The 14,042-nt window shown below is 46.7% G+C and overlaps 1 protein-coding gene across 3 annotated transcripts in view; it reads left to right on the top strand.

Annotated features, from left to right (window-relative positions):
• Nucleotides 1-14,042, top strand: part of LRRC8E (leucine rich repeat containing 8 VRAC subunit E) — a 51,313-nt gene that overhangs the window by 11,934 nt on the left and 25,337 nt on the right. The window contains exon 2 of one of the 3 annotated variants that reach the window (XM_063931686.1): nt 13-117. The exons of the other annotated variants lie outside the window; for them this stretch is intronic. The gene's annotated coding sequence lies outside the window, so the exon portion shown is untranslated. The remainder of the gene's footprint in view (nt 1-12; nt 118-14,042) is intronic. 3 annotated transcript variants of the gene reach the window in all.

Here is a 14,042-nt window from a genome sequence, read left to right as displayed (position 1 = left end):
ATTGACTGTTAGACACGGTCTGTCTTTCAACCGGATACTGTCTAATATGCTGGCCCAGCAGTGATGTAGAATGGGACAAAGTAAATCTCGCCTTGTACCTGAGCATGATGCTAAAAAGTGAGAACTGAACATTTTTTTTTTTGTATATTAAACACTTGTTTATATAGTAATTGTAATTAGATGACCCCTTACTTGCCAGTGTTAATTATTGCTGGAGAATACAGGGCCTATCTGTAAGCCCAGTCAGTGAACACATCCCATGAAGAAACAACACCCATCACATGCACAGTCCTGATAGGATGCAGTGTTCTGTATACTTCACTGCACAGAGCACAGACAGCGGCAGCACCTCTGCTGATTCAGGCGACACCTGCAGTGTAAGCAGTGCAGCACGTGCAGGACTATTATTACATGTACTATATATTATTAGATTCTTAGCTGTGAGAATGGATGATGCAATACTGGAATCTTTCCTGCTGTCATCTGTATGCTAGAGGAGTACATTACCGGTGAAATAAGGGTCTGTGTACTAAGCCTTAGGGGGAGATTTATCAAAGCTTGGATAAAGAGAGATAAAGTACCAACCAACCAGCTCCTAACTGTCCCTTTTCAATCCCAGCCTGTAACATGGCAGGTTGGAGATGATTGGCTGGTACTTTATCTCTGTCTTCTTTATCACTCTCCAAGGCTTAGTACATACACCTCTTGGGCTCCTCAGTAGCGCCCTTTTCCTGGACATCTCCCTTTCTTTCCAACAGCTGGCATCAATTTAGTGCACTGGACTGATATTACACTGTATTAATACTGGGTGTGGTTCATCAAATCGACAGTGTCTAGGTCGACAATGTTTAGGTCGACCACTATAGGTCGACAGGGTTTCTAGGTCGACATGTGCTAGGTCGACAGGTCTAAAGGTCGACATGAGGATTTTTTTTTTTTTGGTGTCGTTTTCTTCGTAGAGTGACCGGGATCTCCGCTGCCGCTTCACTCGGCACACTTTACCGTTCCAATCGTAGTCCACGTGGATCGTTAAGTATGAAAAAATTCAAGAAAATAATTTTTTTTTTAAAAACTCATGTCGACCTTTAGACCTGTCGACCTAGCACATATCGACCTAGAAACCCTGTCGACCTTCCATCCATGTCGACCTAGTGACTGTCGACCTATAGTGATCGACCTAAACATTGTCGACCTAGACACTGTCGATCTTCAGACAGGATCCCATTAATACTAGAAGATCGCACTAAAACAGATGTGATTTTATTTCCCCCTATAATAGCCCCCATAGGTGTTTCCGATGTACAGTAACTTCATTCCGGAGGATTGCAGTTTCCCAAATACCCCCTGCCTCATTCTGTGCGCTTAACACAGAGTAATGCATATAGGTCCACTGACCTCCCAAACACAAGGAGCACAACTGCATGCTATTAAATGCAAACCAAATGCCAGTGTATATCTAGCCAATACTTGAATATACATTAATGGTGAACTGAAATTAGTGGAAATATCCACTTATAACTTTTTTTTCCTTTTTACCGAGACCTAAAAATATGAGGTGGATGTTTGCGGCCTGGGTTAGCTCACATGGGTGTCCCTGCACCAACATATATCTCTTTGCTTATCTCATAATATCTCCCAACCCGACTACTGCGCTCTGCACAAGATCTGCATCTCTCATCCACAAGCATTACTTGCTCCCACTCACGATTGCGGTACTTCCTTTGGGCTGCACCTACTCCTATAGCATACCATCCCACGCACTATAAGACTCTCCTCTAGTCTCCAAACCTTCAAGCATTCCCTGAAAACTCACCTCTTCAGGCAAGCTTATCAAATTCAGGAACAGCCCACATAACCTTCATAAATATTCATATCTAATTACGTCCCCTCTGTGCGGGATGGTATCGGAATCCCGGAGCCTGGGATGCCAGCAGTCAGAATACCGACAGCGGCATCCCGACGCGCAGGATACGGACACCTGTTAAGCATGTATGCTAACCCTTTCCCTCTACCCCCCCTAACCCTCTGTACCCACAGCTTAACCCTAGTCCTCCACCTTAGTACCTAACTCTAACTCCCCCCTTCCCCGCAGCATTACCCTAGCCCTTTCTCTAGTGCCTAAACCTAACCTCCCTTCCTCCGCAGCCTAACCCTTCCCAGCATACTTACAAAACAGGATGCCGACAGTCAGGATTCCGGCACCGGCATTGTCGTCCATGTCTGGATCTCCTCGTCAATCTTCTGAGCAGTGTCGTAATTCTGGTGTCGGTATTCCGACTGCTGGCATCCTGAACACCGGTATGCTGACCATATCCCCTCTGTAAAGCCCACCCATCCTCACATACAGTATTCTTTTTTTCTTCATTTGACATCCTCCTGACCCCAGGCCAACATCACTGTGTGACCATATCATACAGCCCATCAGGAAACTCTGCAATCTGTTGGACCATTATGTAATAGATAGCACCTATCCTTGTGTATCAATGCCTATCTCCCTATAGAGTGTAAGCTTGCGAGCAGGGCCTTCCTACCTCTGTGACTGTCTGTTATTACACAGTTGTGTGTTAATACTGTTGTTCCAATAGTAAAGTGCAATGGAATGTGCTGCGCTATATAAGAAACAGGGTCATTCCATGAAAACAGGGACATGTAACGTTTGTTACCAGTTTTCAATCCTCTCTCTCTCAAAGCATCTTACAATGGGGGTCATTCCGACATTTCGCTGCCGTGCGATCAGGTCCGGAATGCGCATGTGCTGCGACCGCAATGCGCAGGCGCATCACTACCTGGCGACGGGGAATGCCAGGCCGAATTGTTCTAACGAAGATTTTGATCACAGCGGCGATCGCAAGGTGACTGACAGCAGGAAGACGTTCCGGGGTGTCAACTGACCGTTTTCTGGGAGTGGAGAGGAAAACGCAGGCGTGTCCAGGCGTTTGCAGGGCGGGAGTCTGACGTCTATTCCAGGACCTGACAGGCTGAAGTGATCGCAGTGGCTGAGGTAAGTTCAGAGCTACTCAAAAACTGCACAAAATGTTTTTGTACAGCTCCCCTGCACAAGCGTTCGCACACTTGCACAGCTAAAATACACTCCCCCATAGGCGGCGACTATCTGATCGCACGGGCTGCAAATAGTTGCAGTGTGCGATCAACTCGGAATGACCCCCATTGACAAGATGCCAAGCTTTGCATCAAAATGAAAGCATATCCTGTACCACACAAACAACATTTACTTTGCACAAAATATTCAAAACACATGCTCCAAAAAAATATTTCACATGATCTGTTTAGTCAAAACGTAATGTTTTGGAATGACCCAACTGTTAGTAAATAATAATAAAACAGTAGTCAATGGCAGCTTTATTACTAAAGGCACGCATACAGTAGAAAAAGTTCAGTGTGAAATTAGTGTTATAGATCCTTTATTCCTATGTGATTCTCCCACTAATACTATGTGACAGTGCGTTCAGAAGACACCTTATCTCTACCGCCGCTGAGAAACCTGAAGACCAGGCAGAGTGAGTACATGATCGCTGCACTTATCTAGTGTGATCAGGTTTAGGGATTCACACATGTTGCAGGCAGATAATGCTCTGTAGATCCATCTACAGAAGCACCACGGCTGCTGGGGGAACCGGTCCCCAGGCCGCTATGACCAGAGGTGTAGCAAGGTCTGAGTAGCAGGGGATGTGCACAGATGTCACGAGGGGTTCACTACGGCTGGCCGGCGGTCGGGCTCCCGGCGACCAGCATCCCGGCGCCGGGAGCCCGACCGCCGGCTTACCGACAGCTTGGCGAGCGCAAAGGAGCCCCTTGCGGGCTCGCTGCGCTCGCCACGCTACGGGCACGGTGGCGCGCTACGCGCGCCACACTATTTTATTCTCCCTCTATGGGGGTCGTGGACCCCCACGAGGGAAAATAATTGTCGGTATGCCGGCTGTCGGGCTCCCGGCGCCGGTATACTGAGCGCCGGGAGCCCGACCGCCGGCAAACAGAAGACCACCCGTCACGAGAGCAGGTCTGTCTGATGAGACAAAGTTAGAAGAGTATAGTTTACTGCACTTCACAGCTGTGTTTAATATGGAAGCAGGTTACAGATATTGTATGGCACACGTATGTACAGTATATCAGATACAAGAGAGCTCAAGCAAATAAGTACACCTTCATAGCCACATTTCCGCCTGGGAAATCATTCTACTAATGTGCCCCCTCCATCTAGCTGGGGCCCTTCTCTGGGCTCCTTAGTTTCTCTTGCGGGTGAGGGGTGTGGTTGAGTGGTAGGACCAATTGGAAAGTGCAGTTTGTGGATTTGGCCACCTACTCGCGCGCCTTTTCCACATGCATGCTGCTCCTACATTTCTGTTTTATATTAGTTTGGATAACATTTATATGGTGACCTCACAATGGTGAAATGTGCCTAGATGTCAGACGTATTATTATCTAGATCAATTCAGTGTTCTGGGTGCAAATGTATCCATCTATCCAAATCTGTTGCACAAATGCATTGGTGAGTCTGTCCCAGGACATTACGCCCATAAAACACACAAGGCCGTGCAATAAGCTTAGTAAAATATATCTTATCATAGAGAACAAAGACTGTTATCCAGCACAGTAGCTACTTCTGTCGGCTATTAAATATTGACCTACAGTATACACATGGTTCTCACTGACTTGTATGGATTTTCAGCAGGGTGCACGGTACACATAGGATACCCATAGTGTTCCCACTAGGATGCAGGCAGGGTGCTATGGTGCTGACCAGTATGTGACCCCACGATGTCACTATTAGGTGAGGTGCGGCTCCTCTGTGTCACTATTGGGGGCGTGCCCAGCTGTCGGCCTTACATCCTGGGGGTGTGCGCTGGGCTTCCCACAAGCTCTCCCCTTAATTTAAATGGATGCAATGCACATGGCTTCTCTTTACGCGGCGGTAGCACGTCACCAGGCAGACTGTTTTAGCAGGGTACCACTGAAAGGGCAGGGCGCATTTTGGCATTTAAAAATCAGGCAGGGCGCGTCGCCATACTAAAACAGCCTAGCATGAAGACTATACCCATATGACAACCCCTCTTGCCCAAATACTAAGGGGGAGATGTGTCAAACTTTTGAAAGAGATAAAGCGGAGAAGTTGCCCATAGCAACTAATCGGCTTCTGTCATTTTATAGACTGTGCTAGATAAATGCGGCTTGGTTTCCAAGGGCAATTTCTCTACTTTCTCTCTCAAAAGCTTGATGCATCTCCCCTTAGGTGATCGCATGTGTGACAGATGTAAGTTGTATGTGATAGATGTGAGCACATGTGTGATAGATGTCTGTGAGCGTGTGTGTGATAAATGTAAGTGAGGGGATCTGGATGATAGGTCTACAGTTACTAGGATGACACCATATTGTTGACATTCAATAGGTCTATATGACAATGGTTGACACAGCAAAAGTTGACGTGAGGTTTTTAATTTTCTTCATTTATTCAACTTTTTCATACTTTACCATCCATGTGGACTATGATTGGCAATAGTAATCTTGCCCGAAGCATGGTGAGATAAGGGGATGTGTTACACTTATTGGGGTTCTACGTGCTAATACAGAGAAAATGACACCAAAATTAACTAAAAAAGCTTATGTTGACCTTTTGTCAATGTCGACCTGTCGGGATCAACCTAGACCAGGCATTCCCAACAGCGGTCCTCAAGGCACACCAACAGTGCAGGTTTTAGTGATATCCAGGCTTCAGCACAGATGGTTAAATCAAAATAACTTAGGTACTAATTAAATCACCTGTGTTCAAGCCTGGATATCACTAAAACCAGGACTGTTAGTGTGCCTTGAGGACCGCGGTTGGGAAACACTGACCTAGACACTGGCAATGTTGTATACCACACCGTAAGTGAGCGTGTGTGATAGATAGTGTAAGTGAGCGTATGTTAGAGATACACAGATGTGTCCATACATCTTGCCTCAATACACCATGCAGCTGGAGATGCCTGGCGTGAGTGACGGTCCCGAGCATCTCCATTAGCGTCTGGCATCTTTTTTGACGAACATGCAAATAAGATGCACAAGCAGACTCTGTTGATTAAAATTATATGCGGCATGCCTATATTCCATGTGCGGCTGTGTCTGCATCTGATATGTTAAGTTACTGCAGGGGTGGGCAAACTACGCCCCGCGAACCGATCCTTCCCGGCCCGCTGCCTCACACCACTGAGCAATGACAAGCGGCCTGACCTGCTGCTTGTCATTGCGCTACAATATCTTCCAGCCGCCACTGAGTCTCAAATATGGTGCCGAGTCCTCAGCCCATCAGAGCTCGCGGACCGCCAGCTCCTGATTGGTTGCCGGACCGCGAGCATTGGTTGGCTCACAAACCGGCGCCATTATTTGAGATGCCCGCCGCCGTGTCACGCACCCGTCCCCGGCTCCCTGCATCCATAGACGGACAGCATTCATGCCGCTGCTCGGAGGCTCCTCCTTAATGCCGCTCCCGCGCCTCTGTGTGCTCTACTCTCCCCGGCTGCCCTTATAGCGCTCCTGCACTAGCAGATCCCCTGCAGGAGCACCCAGGCCGGGTCGGAGTAGGCTGTTTGTGCGCGACTGCCTCTGCTGGGTTCCTTCTCCTCCAGGTAAGATTGTGGACTCTGCCTGCCTAATGTGTAAAAAGGGGGAATCTGCTGTCGTTATGTGTAAAATAGTCTTGTATTGTATATACAAGATATTTTGTGTGTGGCCCTCGAATACTCACTGGAAGTGTTAAGCGGCCCCCAGCTGAAATAATTGCCCACCCCTGTGTTACTGTGTGTTATAGGAAAACCCTGTAGCATAGCATTTCGTATGCAGATACAGTCACGGTCGTACACAGAATATAGACATGCCGCATATCATTTTAAGCAACAGAGTCTGCTTGTGCATCATATTAATATAATCTTATGAATAAGACTAATTTTTATGGAAAAGTCACATGAAAAGACGCTCGGCGGCGTGACTAGAAAGGCTGTTTAACATGCCAGGAGGCTAGATGTAAGTGGACACAACTGACATGCGGGGCGGGATAGTCCTGTGCTGGGTGTCCCCCCGCGTGTCTGTTGTCATGATCATAGCCCTGCAAAATTGTGCAGGGCTACGATCAACTTGGAATGACCCCCATAGTCTGCAGCATTAGTAAATCCTGCTCTATAAAACATTTGGCCTAGGGGTATCATGGAAAAAATGCAGATAGGCTACTTTAGGGTGCTGTGATTCAAAAAGTTTTGGAACCACTGGCCTAATGGCCCATACACACGGTGAGATTCGGGCTATGCCCGATTCTCACTATGCGACAGGGGCTAGGTCGGCACATAGTCAGTATCGCAAGCACACTCAGTCAAAATCGTAAGAAAATATCTCACCGTGTGTACACACCATAAGCTCCTGCACCTCTGATAGGAGTATTGTGTTTGTTACTCTGATAGTGGAAGTCCCTGTGGAATTTGTCACATTTTGAGCTTGTCAAAAGTGGAGTGTGACCTAGAACTTGGCCCTACCTGACTCATACAGCAGAAGGAATTGTGTCTCAGCAGCTGGGAAAGCATTATACAGCAGATAGGCTTGTACAATGGGCTTGGTGCTGTGACTCACTGGTATGTTTTCATGTAAAGTGCTATATAATGTGTGTTGTGACAATAAAGGCCTTAGGAAAGGCATTTACGCATATATCTGGGAATGTTCTGAAATGCCTCTTTATAGATAGCATTGTAGACCTTTATTGAAGATTACTGCAAGTGGCTTATATGGCTGATAACAGTGAACAAAAACTTATACTTCCCTCTGAACAGATTGGCAAACACGTCAGTTCTGCATAAGGGCGGATCACATTTATCTGTAGGTGTTACTACAGTAGTAGCATTAAGTTGTGTACACAGGGAACGACATGGCTCAGCGATGTTGACTGTATAGTGCATATCGCTCTGTGTGTACACAGCGAGCTATAGGGATGCGCGTCCCCACCAGGTCGCTATCGCTATGAAAAAAAAGACTGTGCAGGCAAGTCAATTTAGACCAGGCATGTCCAAACTGCGGCCCTCCAGCTGTTGAGAAACTACACATCCCAGCATGCCCTGACACAGCTTTAGCATTCTCTGACAGCAAAACTGTGTCAGGGCATGCTGGGATATGCAGTTTCACAACAGCTGGAGGGCCGCAGTTTGGACATGCCTGCTTTACACTATGTCGCTGGAAAAGTGAAAACATCCCCTTATTTAAATGAGTTAGTCAAAATCGCCCATAGCCAAAATCGCTTGCACACTAAAGGGGGGTACTCACGGAGCGATATTCTAAGCAATCCATTATCGCTCCGTGTGTACCCTCTACAGTGATAGCGATGCGCAGCCCCGCGCATCGCTATCGCTGGTACTAGATTGGCCTGCATGCAGGCCAATCTAGCGGGTCGCTCACTTCACCCGCTGGGTGAAACGAGCGCCCCCCCCCCCCCCCCGCACGCTCAGCACAGTTCGCGCTGTGCTGAGCGGCGGGAGAGATGTGTGCTGAGCGGTTCGCTCAGCACACATCTCTCCCACATCAGCCCGTCTATATGGGCCTTGAGGGGTCTATTTACTAAGCCGTGGAGATAAATCCGACGGAGATAAAGTACCAGCCAATCAGCTACTAACTGCCATGTCACAGGCTGGGTTTGAAAAATGACAGTTAGGAGCTGATTGGCTGGTACTTATCTCCATCCACTTTATCTCCATCCAAGGCTTAGTAAATAGACCCCTTAGTCAAAATTGCTTACCGCCAGTTCAAGGTAAATTGCTCAGTCAAAATCGCTCATAGTAAAAATCGCTCCGTGTGTACGGACCTTTAGTTATATCACTGAACTTGTATATTAGATTTGCTGTTCCAGTTACATTGAGGGGTATGTTTACTAAAATGCTTCTAAAAAAGACAAGTGGATGCCAATAGCAACAGATCATGTCTATAATGTTGTACATGGTCGAGTCACATTATTATGGGAGGCAGCTGATAGAGAGTCATTAGGTCGACACCATACGGTTGACAGGGTCAAAAGGTCGACAGTCAACACATGTTTTTTTTTTCACGCTTTTACAACTTTTTATTTATTTATTTTTATTTCTTTTTCATTTTACTATCCATGTCACAAACGATTATTTTTAGCAACTGAGCCCGAAGTGTATTAATTTTTAACAAATTTTGGAAAAAAAGTTTAAAAACACAAAATAACACACAATAAAAATTTTTTGTGTTGACTTTTTGACTGTCGGACTTTTGACTGTCAACCATATGGTGTCGGCCCAATGACTGTCTATCTTTTAACTGTGTAACTTGTATACCACACCTCATTATTATGACAGAGTAACCGCCGTTTGCGGCACAGACAGCAGCTAGACTGGATGTACTATCGTTTTACACACACGTCTGGTAGCTCCCAGATTCATTTTGATGGTGAGCTGCTCCACTGTAGTGTGTCGGTCGGTCTTCACGCACCTTCGTAGCCGACGTTCACCTCTCACATCAATGGCATATGGTGCTCCGTAGTTTCCACATTGATTATTCATAATGGTGCCATGTGTCCAGTCACGACACACCTTCACCACAGCAGCACCCGGACAGTTCACAAACTGCGCTGTGTCAGAAATACTGCCACCCTTGGCCCGAAAGCTGATAATCATCCCTTTTTGCAACTCTGATAAATTGCCCCTTTTACCCATGACAGCAACGAGTGATATGTGTGCAGATGGCGTATCGCACACCTTATATACCCGCCATGCCAGCGCACGACATGTGACTTACTTCATGGGCTACGCGCTACCGACGTCAAATGTAGGAGATGGTCATAATAATGTGACTCGACCGTGTTGAATGCAATAGAAAAATGATAGCTAGAACTGATTAGTTGCTATGGGGAATACTACCACTTGTCTGTTTTAGACGCTTTAGTAAATCTTCCCCAGAGGGGTTGGGTACAAAATGCTGGCAGGTGGGATCATGATGGTCAGAATTCTGCATGTTAGCGGTCACTACTACTAATTCACGCTCAGCCCTCCCGCAGCCTAACCCTAACCTCCCCCAACCTGCAGCCTAACCCTAACCTCAAGGCCCAGTACTTACCTTCTGTATCGACTGTCGGGATTCTGACTGACTGTATCCCAACTGCCAGGAACCTGACCGCATCTAGAACCCCCCCCCCCCCCTTCCCCAGTCGAGTATGTGAACACTACATGTTGGCATACAGGACACAAAGTTTCCCCAGCTGATGCATCTAGATACAACTTTCACTATGTTTGCTGAACATTATATTTTCATACTTGTAAATTTGGAGAAACACAGTTGCAATGGGAACAAACAAGTCGGTGTATAGGTCAATATTTAATAGCAGATATAGGAGCAGCTACTCTGGATAACAGTCTCTGTGATAAGCTACAGAAAAGGGATGTAGTTATGTGACATACCCAACCCACAGAAAACTCATTTTACTGCTGAAAACAAAGCTTTTGTATGGGCAGGTGTGTTTTATGTGCAATGCCCTGTGCCAGGCACACACAGGCACACACACACACACACACACACACACACACACACACACACACACACAATGCTTGATTATACACGGATACATGTGCGTGCACAACAGCGGAGACCTAAACATACCTGGATGCATCCCACCATTGTGATGTCACCAAATAATTAGTAATCTTCTATAAAACAGACATGCAGCCAGCCAAGGAAACTGTTGTATAACCACTGGCAATTTATTAGTTTTTGTTACTGGTTATATGAATCAATACTGAAAGTTGCCTATCTGCCGTGGTTCCCTGAATAAACATTCAGGGGATACTTGAATATTCAGGATACGCCTTCAAAACAGTTATTAATTTCCAAATAGGCTCCCTAGTCTGTGTTTTACCCAAATGTAAGGTGCTGTGGTATGTGCTGGTGCTATATAAATGGTAGTGTTCATTCTAGCACCCTGCACCTTTCAAAACACGTGCAGTTCCTCTTTTCTGCCTGGGGTGTCACTCTCTGCTCTGGTGTTTCTCATAACACTCTGGTCTGTATTCAGCACTGAAAAACAGACCAGAGTGTGATAGAAGCACCAGAGCAGATAGCGACACCCCAGGCAGGAAAGAGGAACTGCACATGTTTTGAAAGGTGCAGGGTGCTAGAATGAACACTATAAATGAATGATCACAATAATAAATATAAAAGAACAGGGAGGCTGTAAGGAGTAGCTTAGTAATGTAGTTACAGAGGGACCCAGTTTATATTTCAAACTTGCTGTTTACTTCTGTTTCCAAGTCCCCACTGCCTGACTGTTAGGACATCGCTGAATGTAATTGTATTTACAACCTTAATACTTTCAAAGCAGGCATTGTATCTTTAAATGCCAGAGCAATTAGTGCTCTCAGGTTACAGGCACACACTAGTCTGCGGCCCAACCTCCATCATGCAGGAGCATAAGATGACTATAGCATCGTGATTTACCAGGGGCAGTGCAAGGTTTGGAAAATGTATACCAGGGATATTTGTATAACTTACAATGTCCCTGGCTTTTACATTGGTTAATATTTTTAACATTCATTAGAACTGTATTGTGATCGCGTACAGTGGTCGGGTTATTTTGGGCAGCGTAGTGTCCTGTGTTTATATTCAATGCACTTACTGACTTTATAGATATGTCCTTTGGGAGGGTCAGATGGTGATGCGTCATTGACCGCAAACTGCTGCTTTATACCGAGCAGCACGGATGGTGTAATGGTTAGCATTACTGCCTCACAGCACTGAGGTCATGGGTTTCATTCCCACCATGGCACTGTGTGGAGTTTGTATATTCTCCCCGTACTTGCGTGGGTTTCCTCCGCGTACTCCGGTTTCCTTCCAAAATCCAAAAATATACTGGTAGATTAATTGGCTCCCAGCAAAAATGAACCCTAGCTTGAATGTGTGCGTGTATATGAGATAGGGAATATAGACAGGGGCGTTTTAAGAGAGGAGGAGGCCCATGTTCAGCCTCCTCCGTCGGGCCCCCTCCTCTCTGCCCGGAGCGCTGTAGAGTCTGAGCACTAGAGGGCTCAGACTCTACTGCGCATGCGCAGATCTCCGTGAAAATGGCCGCTGGGCCATTTTCACTGTGTTCTAACGGCGCTGCGGATGCCGGCGCTGGACTTTGGAGGGGTGAGTATTTTAAAAATGGGTGCAGTGTGTGCGGTGGGGGCCCCCTCTGGACTCAGGAGCCCGTGTGCACCGCACACACTGCACCCATTATAGAAACGCCAGTGAATATAGAGTGTAAGCTCCACTGGGACAGGGAATGATGTGAATGGGCAGATACACTCTGTAAATCTCTGCGGAATATGTGTGTGCTATATATAACTGGTAATATAGTAATGTAATTATCCAGCATTGGTGACGTGACTGGGTTTTGTCGTTGTGCTCTCCTCCCTGGCCTCGTGTGTCAGTACACTTTCTCAGGGGTCTGAGTGGACCCCCTTTATGTGAGGAGTCTAACCGAGCCACCGTGAATGATACAACATTTCTGAATCAGGACATGGGAACGCCAACTCTGAAATGGCGCTGTGGTCATGTCACATCAGCGGCATATCCACTTCATGCTTCTTGGCCAATCTGTCCGATCTTACGAAACACCCATTAATTGCCGCAATTAGCAGCGGTATCCACAAACCAAGCGAGTGGGGCATACCTACCAACTCAACATTAGTCTGGCAAATGTGCTGACAGTCGGGATTGATGGGAGGTATGATGATATAGGGTATAATGGAATTGTATCACGGTGATGTTGGGAGCTGTAATAGGCAAGTGATCTGCATACAGACTCATCTACGTGACAGGAAACAGTGGCTGGGAAACTGTCCCAAGGCTGGGTATGAATCTCTGGTAACTACCTCTGAATCCCGCCTGCAAGCCATCTGCCAGACCACCAGCCGCTTATGGAATTCCCTGACCCCCCCCCAACACACACGCACACATTCGATCAGACTCTCTCACAGCCCTAGAATCCCCTCTCCTTATTACAGTTTACGCTACTCCCACCTGTCTGACCTGCACTAATGCACCCCCACAACTGTCCCACTCTGAGCGACACTTGTTTGTCCCCCTGTCATGTGTGTCCTGTTCTTCCCTACTGTCAGGCACCACCCTATAGCACTAGGGTACTTTACACATCTACAGTAGTTATAATAGGCAAACCATGGTGCATTGCACTCCCCATCATAACACCTTTACAGAACTTGGCTATAATGCAGTTTTATGGCCCACAAATACATGTTATATAATCAATAATTTATACAGGCCAAAGGATAAGAAAATGTAAGGATTGAGAAATATCCTATATACATAAGTTAGTGAATGCGGACTGTGCATTTGGCAAATATTGAAAAAACAGGGATAATTACAGGTGCGCAACTTTTCTGGGATAGTTCTAAAAAGACCTGGAACTGTTCCAAGAGATGATGGCCATGATAAGATACAGACGCGCGCTATGTTACATCATAAGCCAGCAAGGATGGATACAGTCTCTGCACTGTGTTACTAACAAGCCCACCTGTGTGCATCATATCTTATTTCTCTAATGTCCTAAGTGGATGCTGGGGACTCCGTAAGGACCATGGGGAATAGCGGCTCCGCAGGAGACTGGGCACATCTAAAGAAAGCTTTAGGACTATCTGGTGTGCACTGGCTCCTCCCCCTATGACCCTCCTCCAAGCCTCAGATCTTTGTGCCCGAACGAGAAGGGTGCATACTAGGGGCTCTCCTGAGCTTCTTAGTGAAAGTTTTAGTTTAGGTTTTTTATTTTCAGTGAGACCTGCTGGCAACAGGCTCACTGCATCGAGGGACTAAGGGGAGAAGAAGCGAACTCACCTGCGTGCAGAGTGGATTGGGCTTCTTAGGCTACTGGACATTAGCTCCAGAGGGACGATCACAGGCCCAGCCTGGATGGGTCCCAGAGCCGCGCCGCGTGCCCCCTTACAGAGCCAGAAGTCAGAAGAGGTCCGGAAAATCGGCGGCAGAAGACGTCCTGTCTTCAACAAGGT

The sequence above is a fragment of the Pseudophryne corroboree genome, chromosome 6 (assembly GCF_028390025.1).
Source record: "Pseudophryne corroboree isolate aPseCor3 chromosome 6, aPseCor3.hap2, whole genome shotgun sequence".
NCBI lineage: Eukaryota > Metazoa > Chordata > Amphibia > Anura > Myobatrachidae > Pseudophryne > Pseudophryne corroboree.
The sequence above is the reverse complement of the archived record's forward strand: the minus strand, read 5'-3'. Positions and strand labels throughout refer to the sequence as shown.